This window comes from Atractosteus spatula, chromosome 8 (assembly GCF_055471065.1).
Source record: "Atractosteus spatula isolate fAtrSpa1 chromosome 8, fAtrSpa1.hap1, whole genome shotgun sequence".
Lineage (NCBI taxonomy): Eukaryota > Metazoa > Chordata > Actinopteri > Semionotiformes > Lepisosteidae > Atractosteus > Atractosteus spatula.
Genome location: NC_142713.1, coordinates 36,323,352 through 36,348,465, shown reverse-complemented (window position 1 = coordinate 36,348,465; position 25,114 = coordinate 36,323,352). Strand labels below are relative to the sequence as shown.

The 25,114-nt window shown below is 36.1% G+C and overlaps 1 protein-coding gene across 3 annotated transcripts in view; it reads left to right on the top strand.

Annotated features, from left to right (window-relative positions):
• The first annotated feature begins 9,443 nt into the window (after nucleotides 1-9,443).
• Nucleotides 9,444-25,114, top strand: part of cald1a (caldesmon 1a) — a 125,267-nt gene continuing 109,596 nt past the window's right edge. For all 3 annotated transcript variants that reach the window (XR_016091450.1, XR_016091448.1, XM_088922677.1), the window contains exon 1: nucleotides 9,444-9,552. The gene's annotated coding sequence lies outside the window, so the exon portion shown is untranslated. The remainder of the gene's footprint in view (nucleotides 9,553-25,114) is intronic.

Genomic DNA, 25,114 nt, shown 5'->3' with positions numbered 1-25,114 from the left:
TGCAAGTGTAAAAATTGAACAGGGGTAGTCCATTTGTCTGTTTTCTCACAATAATCACATCTCCAAAATTTGCAGTTCGGTTTCATCAGTAACCCATACTCTTGTAAGGAAGACTCTTGATATCTCCACTGTATCATATACAGTACTACATGAAGGTCATTTAAAATGGAGACTGTTTAATACATGAAAAATAACTGTAAAGAGTGGCTGAGAGAAGCAACAGTCCTCAACTCTGATTTGACCTCCCAATGCCGGACAAAAAATCAAAAAGCAATATGAAGGTTACTAGGTGGCAGGGTGGGCAGTGTTTAGCGATGCTGCTACACAGTACTAGGGCCCTGGGTTAAATTCTGGTACTGCGGTGTATCCTGCCTTGCCCACTTTGATTGCTGGGATAGGCTCTGTCTTTCACAACCCTGAATTGCAAGATGTGGTTAGAAAATGGATGGATTTATGAATAAATGATGTTGGGCAACACAGTGGCACATTGGTTAACAATACCACCTCACAGTGCTTCCTGGGATAGGCTCTAGGCCATTGTGAGCCTAAACTGGATAAGTGGTTAATGAAAGTGATGTGATGTAAAGAAAGTTGTCAAAGACACACATACTGAAGGAGAACAAAACAATGTACTGCATCTTAGCAGTTCCACAGCAGCAGTATTATGAGTATAAAAATATAGTATACCTGTATATAGTATAAAAATACTGTAGTACCCGATGAACTACAGTATATTAAATTAGGAAAAATAGCAACCCCCTTCCAGAAATATCAGAACAATGGATATATTTGCTTTTTCTCATGAATCAGATCATCTAATAATATTCTAAATTGTTTCTAAAAAAATAATAAAAATAAAGAACAGATAGAAATAAAGGATCCAATTCATGTGACAAAGAGTATAAAGCAATGGTGTGAGTTTGTATGCTAAACATTTATTTCTCCTGCTTTGAGAAGAATCTTTCCACAACACATGTGATGTGTTGAATAGACCAGATAGTCACATTGAATTAAGCTTGAAAGCAGAAATCATCAAATGACCAATTTGATTCACGTAATTTACCAAATATTTTAACCAATTTTTAACCAATTATTTTTACCAAATGAAAGGAATTTCTGCACTGCAGTGAAACATTTTTTTGCACTGCTCCCTGAAACTGGGATAACCTGGGAAGATTAGCAATGAAGATGTGAATCAACACAGCAAAGGAATCTTAATTTGAAGATACTAGGTGTGATTCCTTGTTTCTAATTTTCAGGTACCCTACCCTCAGGACTTCGGTGAGCCTGGTGGTGACCAGACAGTATGTGTATTTTGGTAGAACTTTTAGTAGAACGTTAACAGCATATAATCTGCTTTGGCTCCAACTGGCGGGCCAAAAATACCACCAAGTTATCTTCCAATCTGAACAGATGAGATATAAGCAGTGATATCTCCTACAACTACAGTACCTGACATTGTTGCAGTTCTGGGGAATTGCCACCTTAAGAATGTCCACCCACTCACATTCTTCCACAGATGAGAGAACAGTTACAATCCTCTTCTCCAGATGTTGAAGCTGAGACCGGATAGCTCCCAGAATAGAGAAGACAGTTTTAATATCAGCAAAGACATGATTTCCAGAGATTCCCTCAAGCATCCCAAGATAAAAAACCTCAGCAAACAGAACTTTACATCAGAGAGCCATGGTAGTTCGTCTGGTGAAGGAGAACTGAGGAAGAATTGAATGAGGGTTTGATGTACAGTATGTGCTTGCCATCTGTGAAATAAGTAGCTGACTCTTGGCTTTGTTCCTGTTGGTTTTTGGGGAATACAGTATATTATGCAGCTCCAAGAAGTCACTCTTTTCACTTTTCATGGTGTAGCCATGAAAACTGTGCTTAACTAAAATTTAACATTATTTTTTTAATAAACAGGTACTGAATGTAGACATGATAGAACTGTTGTCATGTCCTATGTCCCTAAACTACATTTCTTGTAAAAACGCAAGCTTGTTTAATAATAAATAATTCTAAATAATAATTACTATTATGATTTAGAATTCAGTTAATATATTTAGTTATCTTAATTTCTCATCTTTTATGACCTGCAGGGAATTGATATACAGTACAGTATATATGCCTGGATTAATATGAAGTGCAATATCATTATCAGGGTCAAAACACAAAAACTGAAATGTGATGGGCACATGGCAAGAGCCATAGACCATTTAATTCTGTATGTTTGTAGGAGCGAGATCAATTTTGGGGATAAATCTTAGAGTGATCTTCATCCAACTGAAAGATATAATTTGAAGAAGATGATAATATACACATATATTTTGTATAAATTTATTAACGACAGACTACTGTTCTTTTAAATTTTCTCCATTCATTGGAAGTTTCATTTCACACCTCTCTGCACCCATTCTGACTTCACACCTCTTGATTGGCCTCTCTTTCTGTCCCCTGCTCCCGCCTCTCACTCCTCCTCCCTCCCAACCTTTGTTCTCCCGCTACTTTACCTTTGCCTACTGCCCTGTCTCTCTCACACCTGAAGAAGGCTCCACGGCCGAAACATTGTGTTTTCTTTCTTCTTTTTTTCAGCATGGAATAAACCTATTACTTGTTCCTTTGCAGCCTACGCATGCTGACGCAGCTACCCACCTGAACTACTTTATTTGTATATATACATTTGTATATGTATATTCCTACTATACAATTAAAAAATACCCCCGAGAGTGGGTCAGATGTCACATTTGTAACACAGCTTTAATGGCTTTAAAGTTTAATTGCATTACATTGTTCAAGGATGTCTGTGGAGCTCTCCCAGCCACAACAGTAGCTCTTAGAGTAGTGGTTCAGTATCTTCTTATGGCTTTCTGTTGGTCTTTTTTTCTGTCAACCAGCCACTGCCTGTAAAATCTTAAGATTGCCTGGTTTGATACAAGAGGAAGATCTGCTGTTGATTTCTGTAATGTCAGAATCACCCTTGCTAAAAATCATGCCACTTGTCAGGTTATGTCGGCAGTTTTCTTTTTCATAACACAATGCAATAAGGAAAGGATACAGTATATACACGCACTACTTGGTTTCACAAGGATTCCATTCTGCAAGTATTTATATAACCTGAATTTTACATAAGTTAGAAGCTATCCTTACTTAACCATTGAGTAAATACATATACAGAAATACCAATCATGACATAGAAGTAGTCCTCCCTGACATTTTTCCCTGTCTGTGTCAGGAACAGGAGAGCAAAATTACTGGTTCATCAGGAGTGTGTGTTAATCATGGATGGTGGTAGAGAGCAAGAGAGAGAACATAGCGGTTCATGAGGTAGAGTGAGAAAGGAAACTTCTCGTCCGTTGTATAGGGGGAGAGAAATTAAATAAAACTGAATGAAAAAAAAATTAAAACACTATTATTAGATTAATTAAAGAACAAATATAGCATACACAGTACAGTACAATACATTACCTTTTAACCTTTTAACAAATTTAAAAATACTGTACTGTGCATTTCAATACCGTACCCTGTACTGGTCAGTAATTTCACACAAAGTAAAATTCACAGTAAATAAAAATGTGTTTCCCTGATGGCAATAGTTATTATAAATCATTTGTGTACTGTAACTCTGAAATTGTAACTGGAGCCAGCCCAGGCTCCCGCGAAGTGTAGTTCAGGACCCTATGCAGATGGTATAATCTGGAAGTAAGCGGAGAAGGACATCGGGGAAAGGTACAGCAGGATAGGACAGGGGGCGTGATAATGGTGATAAGGTGCTCGGGGGGTGAGGAAAGGGCAAACAGGTCCAAACAGTCCAAAAGTGGGAATCTGGGGCGCAGTTCAGAGTCCAAAACCAGTGGATCCATCGAAGACAAAACGAACACAGTTAAAATCCAGAATGGGATCCGGAACAGGGACAGGGAATAAAACCAGGATGACGAGGCCAGGCACTCCGAGCCCCGGACTCAGATGGTCAGGACGCCTTGATGAAGCCTTTGCCGTCGAGCCTCTCCTGGACCCGCTGGTAGGTGGGCTTCCGGGCGTCCCTCTCCCAATGCTGAGCCAGGCATAGCGAGAGCACCAGGCTTAAATAAGAAGACAGAACAGGGGGCAGGTGCATGTAATCAACTAAAATACGAAAGGGCCGAAGCACCCTTAAGAGGAGGACTTACGATCCTGACAGTAATTATGGGACCTGACAAATTATTATGGGTGATTTGTAAGTAGAGGCTTACATAACCTGGGGAGTAGGTGAATATACAGTATATGAGGTACATGTACATGTATATTGTGAAAGACTGGGGAGCTAGTATCTATAGCCAGGTTTCTTTGAGAGTTCTCATGTAGCATGGATTATATTCATTCAGCACAATGGACAGCTTTCAAACAATGCTGTAGAACATTAGACGGAACCTAATAATAAGATGATGACATAACTCCTTATTTGTACTGTAGCAGGCTATGAGTCAAGTCTTTCCTACCAGTTGGGCAGTTAATCTGACTTAAACATTGTCTTATCACATTTCAACATAATTACCACAATAACACTCACTTATCTATATATTTTCTTTGCCAACTTCTGATGGCAGACATGGACTTTTTCTTTGTGGTATTCCTTGCCTTTCTGTACTCTGCTTTTAGAATTCCCCACATGTTTCTAGTTTTTGCAGTGGAGATATTGCTACTCTGGAATCAGTACAGATAAGAGTAGCTAGATACCTTCCAGGTCCTAAGAGAATGTCCTACACTGACAGAAATGATGGAAGAAAATGAACCTTTTTATTCTTGAACAGAGTGATTACTTGAGGACTTCATCGATGTATTCAAAATCCTCAAAGGCATTGACAAATTCATCATCTCAGCAAACTTCAGCACACAAGTTGAAACCTATTGTAATTGGAAGTACATTTAAAACTGAGAACACTGGGATTTCTTTACACAAAGGGTTGTGGGAATATGGAACATGCTACCTGAATATTTTGAGGTAAATATAAAAAAACAGTTGGATGAGATTCTTGGATCCATTACCTATTAAACAAAAAATGGGTTAGATGAGCTTAATGTTACAGTACCAGCTTCCAGCCACCAGAGGGCGCCTACACGGTCTCAGCTTACTTCATCCACTCTTGTGACATCTCACAAGATGTCATCTGAACCTCCAGCAACCTTATTTACTGTATCTCTTGCAATAAATGACCAGCCATCTACATTGGAGAAACAAGAAGGAGACTCGCAGGCCGCTTCAGAGAACATGTTAGGGCTGTGAAGATTAAAGATCTCTCCAAGCCCATTTTCTCATTTCACCTCTGATGGCCATGATCACTCTAATCTCTCTCTCTGTGTTCTCAAAGATGGTTTTCCTAACTCATATATCAGAAAGACTACAGAAACTAAAATTATCCTGCAGCTAGGATCACACCGTCCCCCTTCTCTTAATGACAGACTACTTTTCTGCTACATTCTCTGTATTCATTGTAGGTTTCATTTCACACCTCTCTTCACCTATCCTGACTTCACACCTCTTGATTGGCATCTCTTTCTGTCCCCTGCTCCCGCCTCCTGCTCCTCCTCTCTCTCAGCTTTTGTTCTCCCGCTACATTACCTTTGCTTACTGCCCTGTCTTTCTCACACCTGAAGAAGGCTCCACGGCTGAAACATGTTTTCTTTCTTCTCTTTTCAGTATTGGGTTGTACTTTGCATCAGAGCCTTCTTGTTACTGGGCAGCTCCCTTGTTTATTCCCTTTTTGGACCTCAATTTCTGGAACTTGCGTTGGATATTGAAGACTTGTTGCTTACTCTCTGGCTTTTGGACTTTTTTGCTTTCCCTTTTGACCATGAATATGGATCACCCCTTTAACGGCTTCCTTGCCATTTCGTCACCTGCATAGGGTCCATCAATTTATCTTTACTTGCTGGTACCCAGTGTAACACCTAATGGCCTCTTACCATTTGTACAGCAATTGCCGTTATGTTCTTATTTTTCAGAATTTATAAACTTTCCTATGACCTGACTGTCAGGTTATTTATCCTGATGGTGGTTTTATAAATTAGGTAAAAATGGACATACTGTACTGTTTCATCTATTTTAATGAACAACCCTTGTATGGTAATATGTCAATTTGAGATTTTGAATTTTCACAACTTTTTCTACACTACATTATAACAGCCACAGTCAAAGGTTAAAGCAACAATCTCATAATGGAGAAATATTAGCTGGAGTTTTTATAATATTTAGATGTGATGGTAACATTTATGCAATATCTCTAATAAGGTCTTTGGAGAAGATGCAGTACAGTATATAACTTTGTACTCTCTGTAATGATGCTTACAAAGCTTCACCTGACATAATCAGATGACGGATTGCTTGTGATATTGAAAAAGCATTTCTAGAACATTTTGTCTAACATCATAAAGCCACAAAATTCCATGTGACTTGGCTATTGCTGTAAAATATTTTGTTTGCTAGGAGGCCACATTAAACTTGTAAAGTAGGAACAAAATCTAAGCTGCAACAGCAGAATGATACATCAATATCTTTAATGTGGGAAAAACATTTCAGTACATGAAAAACAATTATTTTAAAAGACCATGGTTCTAAATAATGAACAGCAACATGAAAACAACATTAATCTGTTAGCACGATAATGAAGAAAAATTGCTTCACCAAACTGTAAAGAACTGAAATAGAAAAAATAAATTGTACACAATGTTAATGTGTAATATTGAGAGAACATTTCACTAGGATATTTCTAAAATCTTTGTGCATCAGTGTGTTTTATGCAGCCAAATATTCAGCAACATTGTCACAGTATGATGTTGCTCTGATGATTTTATCATTGGACAAAACACAAAACTATACACTGTAGTTAATGTTCATAGTGTACTGGTTACATTGTTAAATATTGATTTGATCTATTTTTATGCTTTATGAAATTCAAGCACTTAAATCTCAGATAAAGTTGCTCTCTTATTTCCATTCCTGAAACACATTCATGAAAATATTTTACACACTCACTAGTTCTTGGTAATGACAAATTCTGAAACCTAAAAACTTTTCCTACCATTATTGCATAATCCAAAATACATTTTAACATGACATTATATCCTTCTACAGATTAACTATCAAATTAAACTCAATGTATTAATAATTAAAGACCTTGTTATTTCAGTGTCATTTCTGGCAAACTACCATGCAATCATAATTTGTTAATAAATAGCTATACAGTAGAATGTTCATTTTTGGCATGATGCCTTCTTTCTAATCATAATTTTTATTTGATTTATATAGACTGCTGAGTGGTCCACTTTGTGTAAAGATCCTTCATTCTGGACATAGCATTGTTGAATCCAGGCTACATCACTCACCAGCTGTGGTTGAAAGCAACCCCCCAGTCAGGCTCCATTAGGAGTGTAATAATGGTGAAAATGGCCCTGGAATTCTTGGCTTGTTATGTTTCAGGCTAAGGATTTCAGTAGCTGATATTAATAGGAACTATGTCCATATTGTTAGCACTATTTTTTTATTTTGTATCTTTGAGGTAAAGTGCTTAATTGACTATTATTGCAGCACAGGAAGATGGATGTGTGTGTGTGTGTGGTTCTAGTCCATAGTTCTAGTTATTGTGAAATGGGTTAGCACTTGTAAGGTAGGAAAGTAGCTGTTAGAATAAATCATCTTCTTCATGGACTGGCATTCCATCCTGGGTGTATCCTGCCTTGTGCCTGTTGTTTAAAGGATTAAGATCTGGGTCACTGCCATCCTGTATTAGACTACTGTATTGTTTATTGAAAACGGATGGATGGATAGCTGAATTCTCATCACAAAATACTATTTCTATCAAAACATATTGCACAAATTAATTTGTTAGGATCCTTGAAATAATACATTACTAGAAACCAAATACAGGTAGGATGGCATTCTTGCATTTAAATTGAGTTCTCTTAGCACATTCTATACTTTGAAAACTCTGCTTTAATTTGTATAAAACTGTAAAAGACTAAAATGAGTGATTATTAAAAAATGAAAGAAACCATGTTTCAAGAGACAATTTAATTGAACTCACACTTTTTAGAAAAGTGTTTTCTGAATAAAGTGCATATTCAAAAGTCTTGAAGATATCCTGTGGGCCTGCCAAAGCTTATAAGTGCTTTAGTGTAAGTTAAGTGCTAGACAGAAGGTTTTGCCAAGCTAAATTACATGACTGCATAGTTCTTTATAAACATGAGCAACATCAGTGTTTTGCTGTTTTCCTTTGTGCTGAGACTCTTCGAAAATGATCATTGTTTTAGGTACGATGGTAGACAAAGACCAACTGTGCTACTGTGCTGTTTCATGCTGGCTTTGAGAACACTAGGTCCATTGTTAAATCTGCAGCACACAAGCATTTCTAGATTACGTTTGTAGACAAATACAGTAAAGTGTGATAAAAATATACTACCCTTTATATACAGTACATCCATATACACAAACTGTATGTACATACAGTATACTGTACTGTATGTATTTCATAATATTCTGAAGGAATTGGTATTTTATTTAAAAATGTGTTGAAAGTATTTAGTGTTTATATTTTTAAGTATTTGTTAAAAAAGCTTTATTATTGTGTAATCCAGAATCCAAAGATTTGACTGCAAAGAAAACAAGAACAAAACCCAACTATTTTGAAATTAAAATGCATGCTAGAATGGCTCATCTTTCTGGAGCTATTTTACTGTGAAAGAGAATGTAAGGGGGAACTAGTTCGCTGATTTGCATCCTAAAATATTTTCAGATCTGGTGTATGTTTTTCTTGTTAAACAACTAACTTTTTGCATCTCTGAGCAGCCATAAAATTACTGAAGAAAACCTATCTTGCTAGAGTACATGTATATAAGTCCAATAATGAATAGCACTGAGAATTTCTAAAAGATAATACTGTAAATGAAATGTGACTGTTGTAAGTTGCAGGACAAACTTAACCCGCATTAATGTGCTGAATCTTCATATTACTCAAAACTGGAACACTTTTCATTCATTCTTCAGCATATTTTTCTTTCCTTTTTGCTCTTTCCCTTAAGTGTTCAAACAGACAGCCCCCCCTTTTCGCCAAGATTAACATTTCATATGATTGTTCCTGACAGAGGATTTACTTTCAGAGGCCCCGAGAAGGATAACCAAAAAAGGACATGTTGCAAGACAGTTTTGGCAGCATGCTCGATTTTTCAGAGCTTTTTAGGCCTTGGTATTTATTTTTATTTTTTTCTTACAATCTGATGAACGGCTTCTTGAGCGAGCCAGCGGAATGACAGGCATGCTCTCTTAACGAAGCCGAACCCACCTTGGTTTCAGGGAAACTATTGGCTGGTAATTAGAATAGACCACGGACAATGCATACCAATGGTTGTCATTTGTAAACACGGGAGAGATGTGGTCAATGATTTTTTAGAAGGGAGGGGCTAAGAAAAGCCTGCCGTTTTACTTGAATAAAGCTCAGAATATAGACTTGTTGCTTCTCTACTGGCTGCAGTGCTTCTCGGTTGCGTTTTTAGTTGTATAAAACAAAAGTCTAATCGACAGCTGTTCAGGTAAGCTTCACTATCCATAAACATTATGTATTTGGGGTATTTCATATTGGACATATGGGGTGTGGTGGACTTTGTGAGGGAAATGCAACGATTATTTGGTCATTTTCTGAACATCTGTTGTGTGTAATACTACTTATAAACACAGCTGATGATCTTATACAGTAATGCAGTTGTTTCACTGGTTTGTTTGGCGCAGACGATGTGGGATTTAGGAGTTTTATCGGGAACTCCCTGTTGATGTACAGTATATTGTAACAGTCTACCACTTTTCAGCTGTAACGACATAATTTCTATTTGGTTTGATTTCTAAAGTTTAATTCGCCTTAAATTTGACATCTATTTTAATATCTTACATTTGTACATTTAAAGTGTTAGAAAATACGCAGCGAATTTGAATTTTGTTTTTTATATATTGCCTTTTCTATAAGACTGATCGACTAAGTTTCTGGAATTGCATTATTTTATGCGATTGTTTATTTTATTTCTGTACGATTGTGAATTATTTAACATCATACTGTATGTCAGAGATAGTTCTTTTTGCATTGTTGTGGAGGGTCCAAATTATTGTATCACTCCTACAGTTCCTCAAGGCAAAAAAGCTAAGTGCAAGATAGCCAACTGTATATTTAATATCTCGTTTTTAAGAGTGAACATGATACATGATTTTGTTGATCAGTGTAAAAGTAGCCAGAAATGTCTTAAAATTGGAATGTTGAATTCCTGGCAAAAAAAGCACCAGAGGTCTTGGATGTATCCCGGGGTTAGATTCTTATCAGACTAATGAGAGAGAGAGAGAGGATACAGGCTTTCGGGCTAGTCTGCTAGACGCACTCAGAATGTTTTTTGTCATGCGCAATCTTCAAAGCTGCAATAAACCCTTATCCTGAAAGAGGACTGCATAGCGGGCAGAAATAAGATAACTTTTTAACACTAATTTTTATTTCATTTAAAGCATAACATTAATCACTGCAGATAGGTTTATTGTTATGCAACATTTTGATTATATGCACACGATAGTGACAAGATTTCTTTCAAGCGAAAAATCTGAACTCCTGAGTCTCCAGTAAAATGGAGAGAAGATCTATTTACTAGTGACATCAAATTGTCATTGATTGTCTGTACATGAACGTCTTTCTTTTGTGTTACAACATTGTAATCCTCTTGGTGGTTTTCAGTATACTGTATATCTGAAGTTTTCTTTTGGCTGAAAATTTGTGTTATACCATCTAAATATTCCTAAGTATTGGCACTGCACTTAAAAATCAATATTCCAATTTAGTCACAGGGATATATACTTTAAAATAAATTTACCTCTGAGAAGAAATGTATTGCATTACATTTATAACAAGGACAGCAGTTGCTTCTTCAAAAACAAAACAGACACCAAACAGCTGCTGCATTACACACTATATAAATTATATTCATTTAAATACAAACTCAATTTTCAACATTTCCTGCTGGAATGACATGTACACTATATGCATATAAATGGCATATAGCAGTATAGTAGCTAAAAAAATACAAGAGCATTTACAAGTCCTTTTGAAGACCAAGGGAGGACTAATATAAAATCAACGTAAAATAATGATTTGTATGTTTGTATTTGGATCCTTCTATGAACCGTCTTTGAAGAAAGTGTAACAGAGGATTTTATTTTCTGGCACCTCACTGCAAATTCTCATCAGGAGAATACCTTTCCATGTTAGCAATCACAACTGCATTCTTTCGGCCTCCTGACATAGTTTAAGATGTATATCAATGATGTCCGTTTTGCTTTTTTTATCTATGGTAGTTTTTCAGAGGGTGTGGGGTAAAGTATTTGTATTCTCTCTTCCATCAGACTTGTCTTTTGAAGACCTTGATACTGTTGAGGTTAACTTGGAGAACAACAGAACAGGTTAAAAATGAGCTTTTGTTCTCTGATTAACTTTATTTAGATTTTGTCTGTCTCTCTGTTTAGGTCATTACCATGTTGAAGAACAAACCCCCTCAACTACAAGATGCTTACCTGAGGGTATAACATAGGGCTGAAGAATGACATGGAAGATTACTGATAAATGATTTAATGTTCTCTATAAATTGTTTTGTTTTATTAAGTGATGGCATATTTGCATGTCTCCTTTTGGGGAAAAAAAAGCTGAAAGCTCCTTGCTTTATCTTTAGATATTAATTTGTTGTATTCTTACTTCTGCGTGAATATACATTCATATTGTACTGGCAAGAAGATCTCAAACCTTTACATCACCACCACTGTATTTTACTGTAGCAAAATTCTGTGTTTTTATATCATATTGCTTCATTGTTCTTAGTTTTTTTGTCTTTTGACCTGTCTATATGGATTAGTGCCTATTCTAGCTACATTTTGGATTATGATAACCATCACTGAATAAAGGGTTTCAGGCTGAAAATCCTGTATCCTGAGGACTAGCCCTATATAAGATGCATTAATATGGATAGATATGGTATCTCATTGAAATAAATACAAAGTATAGGACTGCTTATGTAATCTTTATCACTCTTAATGCTTTTACACTCTTTTGTATCAGCCTCTCAACCACTTGTGTTTACATGGCTACCATTTTTTCTCTAGAATGTGATTGTTGTCTGAAATCCATTAACACAACATAGAGACATTCTTGACCTTTCTTTCACAGAATACACTTCCATGTGAAATACAATCATGGATACACAATTTTTGTTTTCTTCCTTGGGGCAATGGAAACGTACTGTACACTTGTTCAGTTTCAGGCTCCTAGTGTAATAGACTGGGCTGTTAGCTATGGAATCCTTCCATATTTTCATGTAGCACATTTCTCTTAATTGAATTTCTGTAGCGTTCTGTCAAAGAGGAGAATTTTCACTTTGTCAGAAGCAGTCTTAGCTTCTGGGGAGTAAGTAAGGCAAATTAAATGTTCGGAGTTACCACTCTTATATTTGCATTTAAAATGAATAAATCTTTCAATGATCAGCTGGCTCCTGTATACATTGTATTAAGGAATACAAGTGTGGCTGTGTTGAGCTGTGAAATTAGTTCTAATTTTATGATACAAACAATTTTAAATGGATTTTCACTTGCAATTAAAAATCCAGCAGAAGCTTCCTTTTGATCCACATTTCTATTGAATTTCAGTCAGATGGTCATGATGTCTTCTCCAACTCATACATCTCTATTTAGATTCTGTTAGTCGTATCACCGTGAGCTGCCAATCATTGTTCTCTGGAAATCTGATTTCTAGTGAAATCTGAGGCAGCATCCAATGAGCCTAAGACCATTGAGTTACTTTAGTTACTTTTGAATTACACAAAGGCTTCTGCTTAATAAAGAGCAAAACCAGGCAGAGAACATGATGGAACCATCACCATGGTTGACAGTATAGGCAATATCTCATTGTATTGTACTTTCCTTTTCATTGATTTTTTAACTTTATTCTCTGGTTTGGAAATACTCAAGTTTTTGGCTTATCAGGCCTTGGAATGTTGTTAAAAGTAAACTTGTTAGGTTTTTTTTTGTATATTTGGCCTATAATTGTTCAGCTTACTGTTACTGATGCTTATTTGGGTAATGGTGAATCGATATTTTATGAACCAGTTATAAAGATTCTCTCAAACAGCTGTGATTTAGATCACTGTTCTCTGCAAAACATTGTCTACATGCCTTTTCAGATATTTTGCTTTGGGTCTGAGACTTGGTGTACATATTCATGTTATTTAACCTTTCCAGTTAAAAAAAAAGATATATATATTTGTGAATCATAATATCTGGTTGGCTTGGAATTTACTGTAAATCCCTGATGGTTTATTACTTATGCAACAACTTCAGTGATAACTGTTGGTTGTCAGTCATTTCTAGATATCTGATCTTGTCACAGTAAAAATATCTGGTCTGCTTATTCTGTCACTGCTGTAACTAGAAACTTTCATCTTGATGTCGCAATAAAGAAGAGAAAAATGATAGAATTAATAGATTGCATTATGAAACAGGTAGGTATGTTGACTTTTTCACAACTTTAAGGCATTTCTCATTGCCTTATATGCTCTAATGTTAATATGTTCACTCAATGCCAAATGACTGTACTGTGAATTAATATTATGCTGTATAACACTGGAGATTACATTTGTGCGTCAACATTTTCACTGTTACATACTGTATATGTGTAGGTGCCACTCAAACTTAACCACAACACTAATAAGGTAGGAATGTGAACAGGATTTAATATTCTTTGTTATAATAAAATAGCATTAACTATATCTAACAACTAAATCACTACCCTGATCAGCAATTAGAGTCTTTAAAGTAGATTAAGGCTATTTTTACGTAGCCACTTATTAGTTCAGTAAACAGCTTGTAGCCTTAAAACAAGGGACAAGGGATAATTTTATTTTGCAGTTAACAGGGCCTTCTCTGCTTTAGTAAGATATGACAGTTTCCTTCAACTTCTTGTCCTCCTTTCCTTACCAATCTGTGATAGAGTTATAGAAACAACCTCAAGCCAGCTTTTTAATAATTTATAAAGCCATTCCCCTAGATGATCTGTTGAAGTGTGTGCCCGGGTGTTGAATCTAGTCAAAACAAATCAAAATGAAGATTGTCTTGCTTTCAATAGAACATGAAACATGAAATGAAACTTAGAACCAAGCTTCTCGCAATTTCAATGGCAAACCTTACTCTCATTTTTTACAGCTGTGATTTATAAATTTCATCAGTCTTTAAAATTAGTAAACCGGTCTTAGTAAAATCAACAGTGAAAAACTGATCTTTGTCAGTACATCATAATTTTAATGACACTATAGAATATGAATGCATCAGTTTCTGTATGATTGGCTTTTCATTGAATACACTAGCTATATCAAAATATTATACTCAAAATCAACATACAGTATATACTTTCCTTTTTCCCTGTAATGGACTGGGATCCTGTTCAGGGTGTATCCTGCCTTATGCCCTTTTGTTTGATGAGATCCTCCATGACCCAGTACTGGATAGAGCAATTAGAAAAAGGATGAATGGATGAATTATTTCCTTTTGTTATGGCTATCCCTTTAATAAATAATGATGTTTACATATTTTGACCTATTTAATATTCAGAAAAATGGATAGAATGTACAACTATTCTTGTGCTTAAATCTGAACTTAAACCCCCCCCCAAAATACGTGTGCAATTTTTTTTGCATCTCATGTTATAGAGGGTGCTAATCAGTGTCTTGTTGTCAGTTTAACACTTCACTGTTATTCACTTTGCTAGGAAGAAGAAAGGCATGGGGGCCACAGGGACATACATTTGTCTGGAGATTTTACAAACAGGAAGGAGATTCTTCTGAATTCATATCCCCATTTTGCTTAAGGTGCTAAACAAACTGATACATTCTCAATGCTGGAAGACTAGACCAAACAGATATTTATGAAGACCTAGCCAACTGTGCTTATTTTATAAAAGAAAGACTGTACAGTAGCTACCAGTTAGCATTTTAAATGAAGCACTGTTAAGTGATGTAAAATGCACCATGAGACAGAGGTTGTAGTGACATTTGCTTGAATTGGTATTATGTTTGTGCAGGCTTGATGGTCAAATTCTTTTTCTTCCTAAAATATTTGTGGTGTATAGTTGCCAGCAAAATGCAGTCTTTTACTTCTTAACTCATTTGGCGTGGTGTTGCAAGTTTTCATTTTAAACGTGAAATTATATAAGGGGAAAATGTTCAGAATCTGCCACCATAATGCAGTTTTTAAGAGCCAGTTGCCATGAGTAGATTAGCCTAATTCTCTCTGATTCAACACTTCAGAGGTGCATAGGGATGAGACTTTTCCCAGATGGCAGTTTGTCATAGCAATAAGGAAGATTTTTAAGAACAAAAATGTAACAAACCAAAGTCTTCCAAACATTTAAATATTTATAATAAAATATTATAACAATTGTCTGTTTTTAGAATGACTTGATGCTACTTAAGAAAAATAAGGAAGGAAAGGGTCAGAAAGTTGAAAAATATTTATAGGATTGGTATTCTTTAAAAGCAAGCTTTACATGTACAGTACAATAAATAGAAGCACTTCAATTTCAAAGAGAAACGTTTATATTACCTTGATAAGATGTTTAATGAATACTGGTAGATTCTACCCCCTTAAAGCTGTGGACTAGAATGAAGCAGTTCTTTCCACAAAACCCATTATGTACTGTAGCCCAGGTTATGAGAGTAGTACACAGTCATCACCTTTTTAATATAAATAATTTCAATTCTTTAGTTGAGAATTTTTAAGCGTCCTTTAATTATATCTGCTTCATTCCAGCATATTTTGGCTATGAGGGTAAAAATGCCATAAAACTCAAAACTTAAATGCTCAAAACTTATGTAAACAGTAGGCGTTCTAGTGAACCTTAATAAATTTATTCAAAAGCTTTGACAGTAACTAAGATGTTTCTAATGAACGTACTTTACGATATGACTTATCCATCACTGACGAGCCTTCTGTAGCCAGCTGCATCTCTTTTTCCAATCTGTCTGCTCATTTCCTCTAGTAAGGCTAGACCTTGCCCTGATAAAGCAGATGACCAATTACTAGCATAATGACCTGCTGTACCAGATTATACTGTAACAAAGCAAGTGATTGGACACCAACACATAATAATTAACTGACAAAAGTAACACAGCATTCTAACTATTCAATTAAGTCAAAGTAGCAGCTAGGAAAATAGTGAAATATGTACAGTATATGGCAGGTGCCATGGTGTTGCAATGGTTAGCATTGCTGCCTTGCAGTTCTGGGGCCCTGGGTTCAATTCCTGACCTGGGATGCTATCTGCAAGGAGTTTGTATGATCCTCCTTTGTGTGGGTTTCCTCCAGGTGCTCCAGTTTCCTCACGCACTTTTAAGACATACTGGTGGGTTAATTGGTTTCTGGGAAAATTAGCTCTGGGATGTGTGTGTGTGTCTGCCCTGCGATGGACTGGTATTCCGTCCAGGGTGGACTTGGACCCTGCGCCCATTGCTTGCTGGGATAGACTCTGGCTCCCCTGCAACCTTCTATTGGATGAAGTACTTAGAAAATGGATGGATATATGGAAGTTGTTAAAGTATCAGAAGTAATGGCATTATACATCACAGTAAGGATAGACTGATGTGTTTTGGTGTTAATGACTTTCGTGGAACCTTACTTATACAGTGTGTAATCATTAATAATAGAGATTATTGTTCATGGAAAATAAAAAGTTGGACAACTTCGTGCCAGTGCATATTACAAGGGGAATTTGAAGACTTCTGTGAATTAACTTGCCAACAGTTATAATGCCAATGTTAAGGAAAAGTAGGCTCTATCAATAAGTTGATAAGGTGGTTAGATTTTATTTGAATGGCCCAAGACCACAAAACTCTGAACTTTCTTTCCCAGATGTTCCCATTCTGCGTGTTTTCATTCCAGCTGAGCTTGCCAAATTGTTTGAGTTGAATATTTGCAAATATATTTCTACTCAAAATTTTGTGATTTTATGTTACCTATGAAGTCCCACCTCAAACATGTTTAAGAGCTGAAAACAGTTCAAATTAATCCTATTAATAAATCAATAAAGCATTCAGCTGTTTAACTGAGAGCTTGTTTGGGACAATAATCAGCAATTGTGTCATCCTCCAGGACCAGGATTAGGGACTCTTGTCCTAGTTTAGTCCATTGCAGAAATTAACCAGTTAGTTTATTTATGTTTCTGTAGGGTGCTATTAAGATCCCTTCATTGCATCTTTAATGTCCTGGTGATCATGCTGCTATATATTTGGTAAATTATCAATAGATTGACTTTCCAATATAGAGTAGCAGAAATTTCTTAAAACTTGTCACAGAGTTCAAGAGTTAGAAGAACAAGAATTTATTTTGACAAAGGCTAATGCAAGACGTATAAAAAACATTAAAAGTAGACTAATTGAAATTTATTTTCTTACTAACCATTGCATTCAGTAGTTTGTGGGCAGGGACTCCAGGCATCTGAACTCATTCTATAAATGAGTGCCTTTCAGTTTTACTTGGCGAAATGTCTTCTGAAAACCACTGGTAGAAGTACAGTCTTGCAAAATAAATCAAACTGTATTTTCCCACTTAATTCTTTTTCCTTCGAAAATGAAATGCCTGTTCTTAAAGTGCTCTTGAAGCAAATGCCTCACATCTGTTCTTTCAGCAGACCTCATGAGATCTCAGTAATTAAACAGTTACACTGCACATTCAAGGGTTTTTTTAGAATTAGTATGGTGTCACTGCAATTATAAGTTAGTGAAATAAATTAGAAATGCATACAGCTTAGTTTGGACCAAAATGCCTGTTAGGACTTCATTATTATGGTAAATAACAGTTGCTTAAATAATTATTTTTCTTGTTGTGTAAGGGTAGCCTCAGATATGCACTGAATGAACCCAGATGTTTAAGTATATTAAAGACCATTGCTTTAGCTAAGCATATTGTCAACAGAACTGAAATTCCCATATAGCAAAGAAAGCCATGAGATTCCCATGGTTACCCATTGTGTAGGTTGGTATACAAGTAGTACTGCACCCACAGTCTTTTTTTCTTGCTTAAATTAATGTCTGATTTTTACTCTGCTCTTCCAAATAATGATTTTGTGCTTTACTTGTGGAACGTTCTTAGTAAATAATTTCTGAACCACTTTTTTAGTTTAAATGTTTTCCTGTCCTCTAAGTAGGAAGGTGATGCTAGCTGTCTCCAACTTAACAGCAGTATTTTCAAAATTATTCCCTTTTCAGTGAAATGTACTCTACATTTTCTTTAACTAGCTGCTTACTGACTACAAAGACCCTTAGGGAAAACAAAGTCATGAAACACTGACATTTTAAGTTCACTTTTGGCTTAGTAAATCCCTTGGTGAATTAAGTGCTTTATTTTGTTGCTGGCAGGACCTTTCGTTCCTGTGCTTCTGGCTTTCCAGTCACAACCTTGCGCTTCACCATGCAAACCTAATGAGTTGATATTGCCAAGCTCTTGAGCCCTGGAGGACTGAGCTTAACCTGAGCTTAAGTGATTTTTGTCTGCTCACACTGTGAGTTGATGTGGTGTGATTTAGGCATATTGACCTAAATGGTTTTACTTTACCTCTGTTTCTTTATAGCATAATTGATTTCACAAGTGTTCTTCTGAAAGTAGATAGATGTACACAACTCTAGAGATGATCATTTTCCAACCTGCAAGAGCATGAATGTACAGTAATCACACTGCTCTTTGAATACTACTACATCCTTTTTATTGGCGAGACATTTGTGTAGACTTAGTAGGGGAGGAATCACCTTCCAGGGGTGGAGGGGCTCATTCTGAAAAAAATCTTTCTGATGTTCAAGAACCTAAACTTGGCAAACTTGGGCAATGACATCTCTGGGGTCTCCTGGCCTCCCTAGCACTCCTGCTAGCATCAGTCTGCTTTGTAACGTAAGTGACATTTCTTCAAGCTCTGAGCATTTTGCATCTTGAAAATGTGCCAACAAATCAGTAGATTGAGGCCATCAAATTGGTGTTACTTAAATAATGAGCTAGATTAAAAATGGACCTGCAAAGATGTAAGAGCTTGAAAGCTACTGTATATTTACTCATTAATGATAAATTCAAATATTTTAGGTGGTAAAAATTAAGAACATTCTCTTTTTTAATATTGAAATGCAACAATATGTAAAAAAGATGTAGGTTGAAAGATGAATTTTTCAATTCAATTAATTTTAAAAATAGGGTGACATTTAGAAATTCTCTATTTGAATAGCTTCCATGTTACTATTATTCCATTTTAACTGAAAGCTTTAAAGACATTAAATTCAGAATTGTTCTTTATATCATTGGAAACTAGATTTGTGATCTGTAGGAAAGATATATAGCCATCAATCTTTTTTATGTTTTTTTTGTCTTTTGCTGTAGGAATTGCAGTGTCAAAACACACAAAACATAGGCTTATCAAAATTAAAATTTATCCAGGTGTCATGAATACCAAAACCCAAATTGCCCTTTTCTGTTGCACAGAAGGAGGATGCTTTCAGAAATCTAGCAGCTTATATCACACGACACTTCAGGAATTTGCAGTTTATCCCTGTGCTGATGTTACTACCTATGGAGTTGTTAGATATGGAAATAATAGTACTTAATAACTTGTACCGTTTTGTGGTTGAGGCATTCTTTTATGGATTTTAGAAGCACTAACGAATACTTTGCTTACTTTTTACCTTTTTTAGATATCTGTTTTTAGATTGAGGTAGTATGAGAAGGAATACAATATAACTGGAAACAGTCAGGACAAAAGAGTCTCAGCCAAATACTCAGTAGCTCCTTTTAAAACTGCATCTGATAAGAGAACCATGTTTGGAAAATATGATGAGAATGCACTGAATGCCTAGGCCTTATAAGGAACAGATTGAACCTGGTGACAGATGATGGGAATAACCTTTGGAATGCACAGGGCTTTTTAAGTAGGTTTGCAGTACAGAAAGGGATCTTGAGGTAATTCTGCACAGTGATAACAAGGACTTGGCATCAGCCTGGACAGGATGTTAAGAGTCCTGCCCTGTGTTTCCGGAATCTGAAGGCCTTGTTGCTGGGATTAAGCAGCTGTGCTTGGTTCACAGTGTGGCTGGCAGTGCAGAGCTGAGTCTGTGGGACAAAGCAGTAACGCCCTGTTTCAGAAACTACCAGTTTGTTATGATTCTAGATAATTAAAAGTCTGCTCAAAAATAAGCAATAGCATGTACTAATTATTACCTTATTTATGTTGATAAATGACAGTGCTTTTATATATAAATATATATTAATACAGTTGGAACTGCCTTTTTAGGATTAACATAAGCACATATTTTTCAGATACTAGTGATAGTCCTACACTGGACATCTTACACTATGTCTGTGAATGTTAAACAAAGCCATCAAAGGTGTTTCAGATGTTTCTGTTTTTCAGCTATGTGTGCTGCTTTTAATCTGGGACATATTTTTTTATCTTCAAAAGCTTATTTCAGTTGATCAGGTTTCAAAATATGAGTTCACAGGTCTAACTGCTTAATGCAATCAACTGTAACTCATCCTTTGAAGTCTCTATTTTGTGCATTCAGGTCCTGGATAAAATATTGGGTTTAACAAAAATGTGTGTGCATCATTTTGTTATGTTCAAAATGGGATATCAAAGGAAGGGTCCAAATACTTTTGCAAGGTACTGTATACACATTTCTTAATAAAATACACAAAAATCCATGAAGAAATAAAGATGTGTAATTTTAAATCCTAAGAATCTCCATAGGTTTAGGGTTTAACTAACCCCCAGCTACCTCACAGTGACACATTTATTAACTTTCCTACTCCTGTTTTATTATTTCATCTGTAAAAAAATGTCCAGGGGAGAGGTAGCAGATGCAGAGTTATAGTTACACTACTGTAGTGTGTCAACATGGAATACTCTTAGATTTGATATATTCCAGTACAATTTGGATCGGCTCCACCTTGACTGGAACAAATACAATAATATTTTTGACTGACTTACAGCAGAATAAGTTGACATTTGAAATAATTTTATCATACATTATATAAAAGAACACATTGCAAAAAGAATTACTGGAAGAAATGTTTAATTATGAGCATACCAGCACTGTCTTACTAAAAATTTTGAAAGTTTAACAAACACCTGTGTGCTGAAGTCTAGTTAGTAGAGCAGGAAAGCAGTAGATAAGCTGGTGGTCAGGCCATCCCCCTGGCTGTGTAATGCCATGCAGGATGCAAGCCCCCTATCTCCAGATTGACCTTGTGTGGGAGCTTCCGTGGGATGGACCTGGGGCTTCAGTGGAAGCAGATGACAGTGCCTGGGCCGGACCACTGCAGGAGAGACTGAGACCGCGGGAAGTCTGGAGGGAACCAGGGTGGCCATAAGGAAGTCTGCGAACCAGGAAGTCTCTTGTGATAGCAGAGCAGAGTTGCTCAGGGGGCAGATTTGACTGTTGAGGTCTGGACAGTGGTTAATTTGCAGGCTTGACAAGAACATTTTGTTTCCCTGAGGCAGGGGATCCAACAGAACGCCCTCAGGGAATTAATGACTGCAGTCTCTTCAATGGGAGTGAGGCCAGTGAGCCAAAGACGCAGAGCTGTAAGAGCTGGCCTGACTGTTAAAATAAGTTATATAGTTTAAAACAAGTTCATTTTATTTGCAAAGCAGCTGAGTATTTGATCAAATCTATTACTCATTTACATTTTAACGTTTGAAATCCATGAAACTCCAAACCAGCAATATCTCTAAACGCACATTGTTACCTTTCAATATAGATGATCAAGATAAACATTATCAAGAGATCTTGACAATAAAGGATGTGTTGAGTACATCATGTTTAAATTATATGCTAGTTCCTTTGAAGGTTCACATCCTGGTCTGTTAAGCCAATAACTTGTCAGATTAATAAAAAGGGCCATGAATAAGTAAGATGATGAACATTAATAATGATGTGGTTACAGCTGTAGTTCCTCTCAAACTTAATTTAAAATTTGTATAAGAAAGTAATACACCCATAAAATGTTACTTTCCCATAATTCTCAAGTTTGTTTTTGTCACAAAATAAAAATAGCCTTTTAGATTTTAATAAAATATCTTTCTGCCCCGGTGTTAGGGTGAACATTGGTGACACTGACAGATACTGGTGAAATTTTATCTCATGCTAATCACTCATTTCTTTTTAATGTTATCAGTGGTCCATCCTCTGCTTCTTTTACGGGACATGAGGACCTTAAACTCTTTGCATTGCTTTTCTAAGCCCATGAAAATAGCTAGCTTCCAACTTAGCTACAATTAGGTAATTTCAGTTATCTTTATTGAATGTTATGAAAATACAGTGTGTGACTTCACTAAAATGTTTTTTTAACTGTACAAAATACAACAGTATTTGTTCTGTGAAATGCTTCCATTCTTACTTAATATGATTAATTTTTCTTTTTAATTTGAATGCAATACATGTTGCTAAGTATTGCAAATATGATATACTTAGAGAAAATTAATTAGATCTGGTTTCTTAAGAGCTTGTCACATACATATCACTATTCTGGTGATTTTGCATTAAATATTATGTCCACTAAGTTTTTTTAGATGTGTTTTGTGTTAATTTTGGGGTAAAAAAATGTTTCATTTTTTACCTCACAAATTTATCTTGATATTCAAATAATTTTAAGATATATCCACAATGAAAATGTTTGGAACCTTTCACTTTATACAGTAGTTTGTACACCTGTGTTTGGTTTCCAAACAAAGAGTTTTACTTACCAAATACAATTAGATAAAAATGTTTATGTTTTTTTTTATTTTAAAGATTTGATTTATCACTGTTTTACTGGTATGCAGCTTTATTTGAAAACCTTTAAACTATTCCAATGTGTGTTCTCACACATATTTCTCACAAAATTCAGTGCCTGTCTCTTTTATTGAAAGCTTTTTCATATGAGGTTGAATCACTGTTAGCCCTCCTCACAGCTCAAATGAAATAACCTTTAATCTCGTAAAAAGGCTCTGGATCAAAAACATAAATCCGTGTGAAATTTTAGCTCTCAAAGACTTCTTTAGGGTCCTCATTGTTCATCCTGTTACTGTAGTTAGACTTTCTAAAAAAGCAGTGTTTTATTGCACATTTATGCATATGTTGTTGTATATTACAGTAAATGGTGATTCTAAGACATAAACATTCTATCCTGCAAGGGCAAAAAAAGGAAAATCCCTCTTTAAACTGTCTAGCATGAATATTTTGGTTAATTTAGCTGTTTACTAATTTATGTAAATCTGCTGTCAGTCTTGGGATTGAAGGCAGATGGATTTTTTCTTCTAAAGGAATGCTGGCAATCACTGAAACATGTAAACTTTGAAAGGCATTGTTCCAAACATTTTCTAGTTACATTTTCATGAATTATGTCTGTAAACTTTTACATGCCTAGAATCACACTTCAACTGTCACTCACTCCTGAAAGTATAGTAGTTTACATTAATGCTAACATGCCATTTTTTAAATTTAAATTATCAAAGGAAGGATCATACACAAACCATTTTCCTGATAGGCAGCTGCTCACTAACAATTCAAATGCAGTCATTTTACTGTATGTATGCATTGTGATGCTGAGTGGGGCAGCCCACAATAGGGGCACAGGTTCTAGGCAGGGTCCTGAGCACAGACTCGATTTAAAGTGAAAATAAGGGTAATTTACAGTAGGCTAAAATAGCACTCTTCTAACAAAAGCTGGGAAAAATAAACAATTTTGTGCTGAAGCAGAAAAGCCCGTCCAGTTTCTAGCTGGGAAACAAACAGCCCACACTGGGGAAAGTAATATTTACCCGCACTAGGGAGAAATAGCAGCCCGCACTGGAGTAAAAATAAGCACCAGGTCATTATGGCACTATACTGTAGCTCTCCTTTATTCCTAGCCAGATAAAAATAAGCAGCTGCTGTAATAGTATAAAGAAGTGGTTTTCCAGCTTTCACATTGGAAAACAAAAGCCTTCAGCTTGGGAAACTGATTCACCCTGTCTGGGGTAGAGGCTGGGGAGATCAGGTAGAGTTAGTCCCTGGACTGTGCTCATGGTCATCACTGTCTGACTCCCTGCTTAGCGCTTAATTTATCCTGTCTGGTGCAGGATGCGGAGCTGGTCCTGCTCCAGTAATTGCAGGTGTGCTGTCAATCTGTGTGCCACCATCTTGGGCAGGAAGAAGCTTCTAAATAGGAAGACAAGAATTTAAAGGGAAAGCCACGCCTTGCAAAGTACATTCCTGTGTGGTATCACAGTATGTACAGTGTTACCGCATCTCTGCTTCTGTGTTAAGTTCTGTATTTGTTACCACCAAGCCTTCATGAAAAGGCTTATCTAAGCAAATTGAGTTTGTGCCTCAGGATGTAGATATATAAATGGTTCAGTGCATACATTGCCTGCACTAATAATTGTATCAGAGGTGTGGGGTGTTGTTTTAACCTCCTGACCCATGGTTAAGTGAAACAACTGTCTTGTTGAGTTTTGATAAATTATATGTTAGGGTGTTTGACGTAGATAAAAAAAAATCAGTGGAAATTCCAATTGTGGTACAGCATGTTCCTTTTTCTGCTTTGAATTTGGTAGAGTATAATTTGAACGTTTGCATTTCATAACTACAGTGCAAAGTGAGTTCTGTTATAAAGCCATTCAGTGTTCATTGGTAAAGTGGGATCTGCATAACTCTGGGGATGATCAAGCCATGGCAATTTGAACATTCCTCGATTGTGAAGTAATTGTAAGCTGAAACCCCAGATAGTGTTTATGTAGGTTCTTGCAAATATGCAATAAGTCGTTTGCTAATGTTTTGTTAGTAATATAAAATTCTAGAATTCCTCATTTTAGAGGTTTGTACCTTGAAACCATCCCCCTAAGGAATAGAAACAATCTGGTAATTTGATTTTATATACTGTGTGTCATACATTACACAGTCTGCAGTGGTACAGCAGTTATGAATGCCAACTCAGGCTTGTAGTCCATAGATGGTATGAAGCCCTGAAGCCAAAGACAATGAGCAATCATTCGCTGAAGTGCATTGCTACTTTTTGCTGTTGGATAGATGGTGT